The following is an 11,632-nucleotide window of genomic DNA, read 5'->3' as shown; positions in this document are numbered from 1 at the left end:
ATAGTAAGGAAATAACTTCTAAAACTTCAAAGCATTTAAAATCTCTGACTTTCCATGAGGTTTATTGTAAAGGAAGAAGGAATTCACTCTGGGACATGAATTTCAGAGACAATCAAATGTGTCATTACACATGGACAGATATGCAGTTGCAGGATTTAGCAGAACTCCCTATATTACATTGTTGAATGTTAGTTACCAAGTTGTAATTTTGGCCCTTATTCTGGAAAGACTTGGCCATGTGTTTAGCTATATGCACTGTGAGTGCTTACATTGAAGTCAGTGGGATTGTTTGCAGTGAGTAAAGTTAAGCATATGAGTAAATCTCTGCAGGATTGTGGCCTTAATTTGGATTTATAATTATTCATTTTCATTTATCCAGTGTCTGTTCCAGGATCTTGGTATTGCACTTCAGGTAATAAAGAACTACTATGAATTTTTAATCCTCAATACAAAATTTCAATTAGCCGATATTAGATTACTGAACCAGAGTAAATAATAACAACAATTTACCAGAAACTACTGCTGGGTGAAATTTTTTTTGACAAAAAATGCAGATTGGGTTGATGAAAAGGATTCATGAATTTGTATCCCAGTGGTTAAGGCCCTTACCAAAGGTGTTGGAGATCCCAGGTTTGAGTGCCTGCTGAAAAAGTTTAATTCAACCTGAAACAATTTTTTATGACTTTTTTTTCCAATTAATAAAAAATTGTGAAAAGTTTTGGTTTGACCTGAACTGATTTTTTTTTCAAATGTTGGAATTGCCAACAACTAAAAAAAATCAGTTTTATTAGCAACATTGCCAGTTAATAGAGTTGTGCTAAGGATGGAAGTTCATTTCATGAAAAATTTTGAAATCTGGCTTCATTCCAAATCTGAATTAAACCTGAAAACGTTAAAATTCTCCATGAAGGAAAATTCAAAAAAAAATATTCATTTTCTGGTCGATCCAAATGTTTCATTTCAACAAAATTGAAACATTGAAAATGTCAATATGTTTCACTCTGAGACTCAGAACTTTTTTTCTGGTTTTGTCTGAAACAAAATTTCAGAGAAATCAACCTGATTTTATGAAACTTTTCGGTTTCACAGGAACCATGTATTTCCAACAGAATATGTTCCATTGAAGTTTCTCCAACCAGCTCTACTACTTAGTGTCTATTTTGCATTTTGGCATACTTATGAAACGACTGGCAGTAGATTTTGCTGTATCACACTTTCTATATTTTATGTCTTTTACAGAGATCGTCTATACAAAGAGTTATAGATTCATGGAGTTTAAGGCCAGAAGAGACCACCAACTCATTTAGTCTGACTTCCTGTACAGCACAGGTCATCAGTACCACCAAGCATCCACACACTAAACCCAATAACCAAAATTAGGCCAAAATAGTATTATAGCCCATACGGAACTAGATTATTATGTGCCACATGACGAAAATAGGAGGGACTGAGAAGCATCAGTGCTCGAGACCCCAGCAATGGCAGCAAAACAATTAAAGGAGATATAGCCAGATAATCCTAGCAGGTGACCAGCACCAACATGCTGCAGAGGAATGTAAATACCTCCCATGGTCACTGTTAATGGGCTAGCCCTAGACCAAATGGTGTCCCAGGTGAGAAGTATCTTTGGTGCCCCCTCCCTCCATTTGTTAAACTTTTGAATACCTAATTTTTTACCATTACACAATAAAACAAGGTTCACAGTATCGCAGCTGGGCTCTCACTTCACTTCAGTTTGTTCTTATATCTCAATGACTGACTGGCAATACCCTTGCCCCTTCCACTTATATACCTGTGAGGGCATGGCTGACAACTTTCTTGGAGGTGCAAGGAAAATGTAGTTCTCAGAAACTCTGAAAGATTCTATGAGATTCTACAAAGGTCCAGAACATTCTAGGAGGTTAGTGAAAAATGAATCCACACACGGAATACCTGAAACATTTTACTTCAAACATTCTATTTTCCCTTTTTACTATTAGCAACTAAACAGCACTCAAAGCCCAGCACCCCCCCCCCCAAGCCTGGCATCCCAGGCAGTTACCTGGGTTGCCTGCCCCTAAATCCAGCCCTGAGCATGTGAGGAAGAACCAGCCAGACAAGCACCTGAGAGAGAGAATGCTCAGTGCCCGCTCAGAGCTCTGAGCCACCCCATCCAAGGCCCATCTCCAGCCATGGCCATTGCTAATGCTTCAAAAGGTGATAAATAAACATCCCAGAATACATTGGGGTGGGGGGGAAACCTTTATGACCCATGTAGCGGGCAAGTGAGCAAGAAATGCTGAAGCATGAACTTTTAGGAACAGAAGGCATAAACCACAAAGAAGCCCCAGGGCTGCTGAGCTGTGCCTTCTGCATCACAAGCAACTCTGTCATACAGTTGTATTCATAAATTTGTCCAGCTATCTCTTAAAACTAATTAAGTTGTTTGACCCCCACAAGTTAGTGGGTAGCAAGTGGAGAAGTAAATCTACAGCATTCCAGCCCACAGTGCACTAAGTCACTCTGTGAACCCTTCTCCTGTACACTAAAAGTTCCAAAAGAGCAGTAGCCCAAAGCACACTATGGAACTCTTAATGTGTTGTAGCCTCATTCATATAGCCAGTTAGTGCACGGCAGGCTAGCACACTGTAGATTCACATACCATGCACTAACTCTTCATTTAGACAAGCCCATGTTTTTAGGACAGTACTCTGGCAGATATGGATGTTTACTGCTGTTTTGGAATATTATAGAGTTAGAACAATTAATTATACCAAGTGCAAATCATACCAAATCAAGGATTAACATAGTGGAAAATGTTTAGTACTTTTTTTTAAATATACAGGAAACCTAAGAAATTCGTACAAAAACTGGTGTCTGATCCTGGTGTCATTGAAGTCAATGACAAAACTCTTATTGACTTAATTGGTATCAGAATTGGGTTCTTGTCTTGCACAGAGTGTAGTTCAAAAGGAGGTGCTAGTCATTTTAGCTTTAGTCAGTAATTGTATTACAGAAAATGCACTTCTATAATCCCAGTCTGCTTTGTGTATGTGCCACATGCTGGCTTGATGTGCACCCAACAATAATAAAACATTCAAAATGTGAAAGGAAGAAACTATTATACATAAGTCATTGTAAGTACAAAGCCAATTCTGTATTGTAGGATGGTGTCCAGAAACATACTCAAAGTGAGGAAAGAGATTTCTTTCTCTAAAAACAAACCTGAATCTTAATTTAAGCCATGTTTAGTTGAAATTTATTTTCTTTTCTTTATTTTTCCTGTATGGTTTCACCGCTGTTATGCTGCAGAACTCTTTTATAGTAACAATGCCATTTACAAGCTTCTTTCTTACTCCAAAAGACAAAATGCCATCGAAAAATTTCTGGTTCTAAAACAAAGCTTTAATCTATCTGATTACCTTAATTGCTTTATTGAAAAGTTCTCTGGCAGGCAGATACTCATTTGTTCAGACTTTCATCATTTTCACTCAGGACCAGTATTTTGAAAACTTGGTAACCATCCGCAGTGGCAGTTTGAAAGAAGAGTGTGCATAAAGGGCTAGATCCTGGAAAGTGCTGAACATTCTGGCCCTGATTCTGCAAAACACATAAGCACACACAATTTAAAGCATGAGTAGCCTCATCAGCTTCACTGGGACTACTCATACGTTTGAAGCTAAACTTTTACTTAAGTGCTTTTCTGGATTGGGCTCAGAGTGCTCAGCAGCTTCCAGGATTGAGACCAAAGAGAGCACATTGTACCGTTCATTGCAGGATATTTGAACTGAGTAGAGTATGATGACTCAAAAAAAAGGCTTCTCCTGTTGACATGTAGTATTCCCTCTTTATAAGGAAGCCAAGCATTTGATCTGGCTTGGTTGTCAGGCATTTGATGAAAGCCAAACATTTGATCTTTTATATAACAAACTATAAATCAGTAGTTTCTAATGTGTGGGAGTCACTGTAGTCTAGTGATTGGAACAGGCAACTGAAAGCCGGGACCCTTGCTCTCTCTTTCTAGCTCTGATACTGACTCACTGTGTCACTTTGATCAAGTCACTTAAAATCTCTTTGCCTCACTTTTCCCAAAATGAACCTTGCCTATTTCACAAACTGGATTTTATGAGGTTTTATACAATTTTAGCAAGATGTTCTGAGATATTTTGCTGCAAGGCACTAAATAAGAGAAAATATTGTTATTATAAAATAATAATACATAAAATGAGTTATACAACTGGATTTAAAGAGCACTGAGAACAAGAGAATAATAGTCTTTATGAGGGATAGCATTATAACTAAGATCTTTATTTGTTATAGAGCTGACAAATTATATTTCCTCAGAGAAAAATGTTTTGTTATTTGTAAAATTAAAAACAAAACTCCTGTTTTAAATGAAGGAAATAAAATGTAGGATGAACTCAGAGCTATCATCTCTATTCCCTAACCTTAAATATTATTCTGTCTCTAACTTTTTAGAAGGTGCGCAGCCACTCACTGTGTCGCCTAGTGCTCAGGCAGTAGTTAACAGGGCATCTCCCCATTAAAGCACAGTCCTGTCCTTCAGTGCCCCTGCCTCAAGGATTTGCAGTCCTCCTCTTTAGCTCATGGGCTTTGGGGCAAGGGGAGTGGGCCCTTGAACAGTCACAATCTTTTCCAGCTGGCCTATCATTGGAGGGGAAGGCTCTTGTTGTATTGTCCATTCACAGTGGGTAGAGGAGCTTGGGCCCACCCTTTCCACCAGGCTTCAATGGAGGACAGCTACAACCAATGCCAGAGCCCCCCTGAACAACTTCCTACTTCTGTCTTCTTCAGCTTCCAGAGTATATCTCTCCAATCAAGTTTCTGAACCGCTCAGTCCATCCCCTGCTTTCCTTTATGGATTTGCACAGTCTGTATTGTCAGGCTCCCAGGCAACAAATGCCACTCAGAACAGCCATCTGCTCCTTTCCGTTGCCCTTTTTTGAACTGTTCTGCTCGCCTTTTTAAAGCCCGGCCTCTAGTTTCTACAGGCTTTGTAGGTGCGTTTGGGAGGGACTGACTGGGCTCAGAGCTGTTCCTTAACCCCTTGCTCTCCCATTCGGGGTTTGTATATCCCATCAAAAGCTCACACAATATGCTGGCAAACTAAGATTTTAGAAGGCTACAAGTTCCTAAATAAAAATAGAAAAATGAAAACAGAAGTTCTCCACTGGGGAAGTCTTACATTTCCCCAATAGCTATAGATTCTATGGACATTATTACTGATTGAGTAAGACAGACTACTTAGAAATTGTATATGCTCAGATACCACAATGAGGAGCAGCGTATAGGAAATTGACTAAAATAGAATACAAACAGGATAAAATGTACCTGCAGTACAGCCAGCTGAAAAGGAGCTGTTACCCACCCCCAGGGTGGATATGAAACTAATTCTTTATGGCTGTGTATTTAGATGGTTATTTATATCTGTGCCAAATGAGCAGAATATAAATGTAAAGCACTACCATTCTCATTTGGTAGTGGTTTTGCATCAACTTTGAATAGATGTAAATGACTAAACAAGATTCATGTGGGTGGAAACATCAAGCTCATTGTGTAAATGCTGAGATGCACAACAGGTGGAGCAGTAAGGCCAACGATACCTGTATGGGAGAATATTTACTGAGAGAATTTTTACAGGTAGTACAATGAAAGTGATTTTTAAAGTTTACATTACATTACAGTTTCAAGCAAATCCAGAATGCTAGCATCTTGGCACGCAGAATCAGTTTATTTCTACAATGCAGAATGAAGCATTCTTTGAGCAGCATATGTTGTACAGGAAACAAGTATATAACAGTGTATTGACTGAAATGGGAGATTTCACAAGTCATAAAAACTGAAATCTCTCTCAATCCTTGCAAATCTGGGGCCTGATCCTGCAAAATCAGAGAAAGAGACATGATCAATGAGACAATTACATTAGTAAAGACTTCAGGACAGGGCTATTAAATTGGTTACCCTGGAACACTATATGGCTCCTAAGTTTCAACTGGTTCTTATTTCTTCTGCTTCTCGTTAGCTCTTATAGTTGTGCTGTTTTGATGTGAACTGATTTTAAGAGGTCAGGCAGGTTAAATGCTGTTTGATTAAAATCAGAACACCCAGCAAGTACTGTTTCACAGTTTGCCTTTGTTGGCCTCTTCATCTGGGAATTCAGGAAGACACCTTTAGCTTCAAAAAGGCAGCAGTATTTTTTTTTTCCTATGGCTTAAAGAGAAACAAAGAAAAAAAGCCACATTGTATATGTTTTTCTGGCAATAGGCCTGCCACTGTTTATCAAGCCAAGGCAAATCCAATTAGCCTGTGGCCTGCCTCCCAACCTTATTAACCTGCTCAGCTGTGAGAAACTCAACAGCCCCTGCCAATATCTCATTTCTCCAGCAGCTGATAAGATCAGTTCAAGATATTCAATGGGGTTTCCTTTCACTTCAGCTTCATCATAGTCACTGGCATCTTAACCATAGTGGCCGGATCTTATTTTCCTCTCATTTACTACATGAAATAGGATGGCAACTCCAAGGCCTATATAGCTTGTTGGAACAAACACTGATCAGGCCTTCACACTGTTTGACAGGATGGGCTGATTTTCCTTATCATGGTTTGCCCACAAAGGCCTAGGCCGGGCCTGGATTATTAGCATTCCTTGGTGAGATGCGTCAGGCCTATTTCTGTCACCCAGATGGATTGAGCCTTTCACTCAGGCTTGCGAATGAGTGACACATGGCCTGACTGGGAGGACAACATTGTTATTTGAGTTAAGAAATCAATTTGTATCAAATGTACACCGTAATTTATTTGTTGGCTTTGAAGGGAACCTGGCTGAGATAAATGGGAATGGGTTTCTTTTTTTCCCCCTATGCTGAGCTGATAAAGTTCTTGTGAAGCTCCAGATAGCTCCAGTCAGAGCCAAAGTGACAAACATGTTTAAAGTTGCACAGTGATCTTTAAATCTCAAAAAGAACACCTTGTCGGACATGATAGAACATTTTTTACCTTTTCCCTCTATCTGTCAGAAAGCTGCTGTGACACATTGCTTTAGTATTTTTGCTGACATTTTCTTTATCAAGCACATCTGTTTGTGGTCGAAAGATGCTTATTCCTATTTTCTTCAATCTACAGCAGCCCAGGAAACTGCCAAAAGGAAGCAAGAAAATGAGACATTCTTTCCAGGAAAAATACTTGTTTTATTTTATTTTTTTAAAATTGTAACATTCTTGATCACATTCCAAACACAAAATTTTGACTATTCTTTAAAGGAGGAAAGAAAAGTCCTGTGAATATTTATCATCGGAGCCTTCATTTTTCACAAACTTCTAGGGGATTTAGGCTGCTGGTGTGTCCATGTTTAAAAATAAAAATAATAATGAACTAGACAGAATTTAGGCTTATTGGCTTTCTGCTCTGTTACAGCTATAAAAATTATCCTAAATGTTGGCTCTATGCATAATTGTTTTATCTTTGAAATAATACGAATAACCAAGAGCTACCTTTATTGCTTCAAGTATGCCTGTAGCTATGACTGCACAATGAAGAAATGCCAACAAACTGTAGCTAAGCACAGAGGGGCTTGTTGACATTTCAGTGCAATAATCCTGTTGTTTATCTCATTTTTTTTCTTTTTAAAAGTGATATAAATGGAATATGTCATACTAGATGATTGTATAATACACATTCTCCTCCCTTTGCCTGTATTATGAATTTAAAGCTTTTGATTTATATATAGGCACTGTTTTATACATATACGTATATACATAGATGCACACACACAAATCCTACAGGGAAATAGATATTATTGATTGTATTCTGGTGTCAGTACCATGTCAACCAGCACAGGTATAACCACTCTCAAAAGTGAGTTAAATCTCAGATAGTTTAAACTGTATAACCATGATAAAACATCCACTCTGCCCTTTTAGAACCAGGTCAAATGGGATTAGCAGGGCATACAATTTCCAGTTAAATTAGTATTAGAAAGTGCTAGATTTATTAATAACTTAATTGCACCACCCCCAATTCAGGCCTGTGCCTGAGTTGTGCTGAACCAAGGGACCACAGAAAGAAACCACAATGCATCAGCAATAATCATCCTTCATCTCGCTGCCCAGTTATACTTAAGATAGCACAGAATGCTCTCCTATCTTCAGCTCGCTCTTGTTCGATTGTTTGTACCCTTGGGATGCTATCAGGCAGCAGTCTCTGCACTCTTCTTCAGACTGGACCTGTGCATAGCCCTGCACAGAGGCTTATTCTCTACCCTGGCCTTTGCTCAGGGGCCTGCTGCTTATATCTCTCTCCACATCTGCACAATTGCGGTATTGCAAATTCTTGTGATAGTTTGTGATTATTTTTAAGCCCCATCTCCTGGAACCTTGTGATTACATGAGAATATCAGTTCTCATTTTGTAAAAAGTAAGATTCTAGCCCGTGAGACCATGACTCAAGTGTATCCTAAAGTCTTAGAAACCAAAAGAGAAAATAAAATACACATATATACTTTTTAAATCTCATTATTTTTAAGCCACTGTCATGGGTTTTTGGGGACCTAAGTCATGACCCATCATTTTCTAACACTTGAGGCTGCCAATGCTGCAATCAGCCCTGACTACTAATGGTAAAAATCTAGCCCTTTATTCCTGAAGCTACTTATATGATTTGTGTTGCATTGTGAGCAGGATCCCTGAAACAGCCATGCTTTCAAATAAGAACAGTTGCCCTTACCTATATGTAATAGTTCACTTATACTTGTGTAAATTAAACAGTGTGTTACTTCAGTGCACATGAAGATTTACGTAGAATTGATACCTTTTTTTTTTTTTTTTACTTCCGATTTAGAAGTAGTCACTGGCAATAGGATAATTTTGGCCCCAACTTGGCAGGTGGGGACACAGACATTCTCCTGCACTGATGCAAGACCACCCAGTCTTTACCCCATTAAAAAAAAGACCCCCAAAGAGCTTATTTTGGCCCCTTCCTGTACCTTGTATCACACTTGCACCTGGATACAGTGTTGCCAACTCTCATTAATTCATCGCAAGTTACATAATTTTGGCCCCTGCTGGAGGCAGTCTCTCAATGAAATGAAAAGGTGTAATCTTCACATGATTTTTGGAAGGAGGAAAAGATAGAGATTCTCCTCATAATCCCCTGTGGCCTAGTGCAAGTACTATTATACTCCAGGACTGGAGACAATGAGTTTCATTTCCAGGTCTTTCACAGATGCACTTCATAACCCTAGTAATTAGTTTAGGCTTGATACCTGAAAGAAGGGGTGTAACTAGCTGTCACTCACGAGATCCCGGAGAGTTGAGCTCGGAATAGGATCCTGATCTGTAATATAAGAGAGACACAGCTCAGCCACTTTGCCACACAGCCTTTCAAACAGAGGGTGTCACGCTAGGTACTGTGTAACCCACACACTCACATAATTTGACTTTGTGTCACCCACTGTCAATGAGACGTCATGTATGACTCTGCTACTACCTTTGCATTAAGATAGCTGGCATTGTATCTTAACAAGTGGAGGCTCAAGCTGTAAAATGAGAGATCCCAGGTTCAAGCCGCACAGTGACCCAAAGAGGAACAGTGTTATAGCTGGTTATGCTAGCTAGAACCAGAAGGCCACAATCTGCTCTCAGAATTGGAGGGGGGGAAATAATCTTGTTGCTCAACCTTCCACTGCTGCCTCACAAATGTAACTCACTAGCAATGTCTGTGTTGTGTTTCAGGGTATAGGCTGGTTCACACAGGATAACAGAATGTTTCTCCACAAGTTTCTCCTATAGTTGATGTGGAGCTGAAGGTTTCAAATTCTGCTGATGAGCTGTGAGGAGGTAAAAATGTACGCATTATAAGAAGGGCTGATAGCACTGCCTATTATTAAGGCTATCTGACACTCTCCCTTATAACTTTGTCAAACTCTAACTATGGGAACTGAAATCATCCATGCTGGGTGTCTCCTCAGACTAACATTTTTTTTTAAAGTTTCAGAACAGTTCATCCATTTGCAAAAACAAGACTGGGAAAATATGTTGTTTTGCCCATTGTGATGGGGTGGCCTTCGTGCTCCCCTGGGCCGAGCGCTTCTTCACTATGGTAGGACACAAAATGGCCGCCCGGGACTCCCACCAGTCTCAAGATGGCGGCCGTCTCTCTTCGGACCAGTCTTCCCGCAGGTCTTCGCAGGCCGAGTAGTGCCCTTGGGACCTTGGTTCTAGGGTTTGGGGGTGTCCGAGCCCGCCCTCTCCTCCGGACACCAGCCCAGAGGCCCTGGCTGACAGCAGTGGCTGGCTGCTGCTCTAAGGAAATGCACAAGTCTTTTCTCTGGGCTGCTTCCCTACCTGGGGCCCCGTCGGGGCTAAGTGGCGACCCCACCGGGGAAGCCCCCCCCTGTTTTCCTCTGGCTTCTGCCACTCACTGTTCTCCTTCTCCAAAGCTCCAGATCCAGCTCCTTCTCCAAACTCCAAGAGCACACTGCCTGGCTGGCAGGGAGCTCATATCTGCTCCCAGGCAGTGCTCAATGGGTCTCAGCTGGCTCTGGCCTCAGCTGACCCTAATTGATCCCAGCTGGCTCTGGCCTCAACTGACCCTGATTAGCCTGGAGGGAGCCTTGGGCAGCTGCTAGGGGAACAGGGCTTTGATCATTCTTGGGCTAACGTAGCGCCCTTCTACCACCCTCCGGTAGCCCCTGTCACACCATGTTAAAAAATTCCAGTGGCCCAGGCTTTGGAGAAGGGACTTGAAATTGGCCAAAGGGTGGCATTAGTGTCAGCAATGCACCTTTCACTGTTCCTATGAAAATCTATGCAAATTTGGCCAATTTATAAGTCTTTGAAAAATCTCAGTTTACAGCTGCAAAATCTCAGTTTTCCAGAAGAAAAAGGATGGTCTCATGGGCAAGGCAGTTTAATGCTGCCTTAGAGAACTGGATTCTATCACCATCTCTGACAGACCTGATCTACACTTACCACGAAATTCAGTGGCAGTTGAGGGGAGATACGCAAGCTACGCAGAGTGGCTTGAGTATCTCCTATTGACTTCCTAAATTCTAATTAGTGCAGCATCCCTATTATGCTGCGCTGACGGGAAATGCCCTCCCATCGACACAGCACTATTCTTTTTCCAGGGGTGGATTTATTGAATCAACTTCCAGATCGATTGAGCGGGTCTTCACTTCTGCTCAATTGATCCCAAAGAATCGATCTGGCGGCACCAAATTTGCTGCCATAAGTGAAGACATACCCATGGAGTTCCTACATGAGGTTAATCAAATCACTGTAACCAAACTTCTACAGGTCTAATTGTGTAGTCCTCATTTTCTAGGTGCCCAACTTGAGACCCTAAGGCCTGATTTGCAGAAGTGCTAATTACTCACAGCTGCAACTAAAGTCAATGGGAACTGCATTTTGAATATATTAAGTGCTATATAATTCTAGGTATTCTGAACAATCACTTTCTAGGCATCTCAGACTGGACACCCAAAATTAATGGCAACTTTTTGTCACACTGTCTGGAGTAGCTCACAACCATGAGTGCCTAACTCAGGACAGACTGTCAAAAGCAGGGCAGAAACCCCAAACAAGTGGTGTGCTCTATAATTAGATTTTATCAACCTAGTACCAAATGTGAACTT

The 11,632-nt window shown here is 40.6% G+C and overlaps 1 long non-coding RNA gene across 1 annotated transcript; it reads right to left on the bottom strand.

Annotated features, from left to right (window-relative positions):
- Positions 1-5,294: 5,294 nt before the first annotated feature.
- LOC137159265 (uncharacterized) lies at positions 5,295-10,462 on the bottom strand. The gene is made up of 5 exons (XR_010921609.1): positions 10,418-10,462; positions 9,704-9,823; positions 9,260-9,330; positions 6,997-7,134; positions 5,295-5,879 (listed from the first exon to the last, which is right to left on the bottom strand). It is a non-coding gene; the product is annotated as an uncharacterized lncRNA (long non-coding RNA).
- Between the last annotated feature and the right edge of the window lie 1,170 nt (positions 10,463-11,632).

Source organism: Emydura macquarii, unplaced genomic scaffold, assembly GCF_026122565.2.
Source record: "Emydura macquarii macquarii isolate MOO-44397 ecotype Brisbane River unplaced genomic scaffold, CSIRO-AGI_Emac_v2 contig_1827, whole genome shotgun sequence".
NCBI lineage: Eukaryota > Metazoa > Chordata > Testudines > Chelidae > Emydura > Emydura macquarii.
This window is presented reverse-complemented; position numbering and strand designations above follow the sequence as displayed.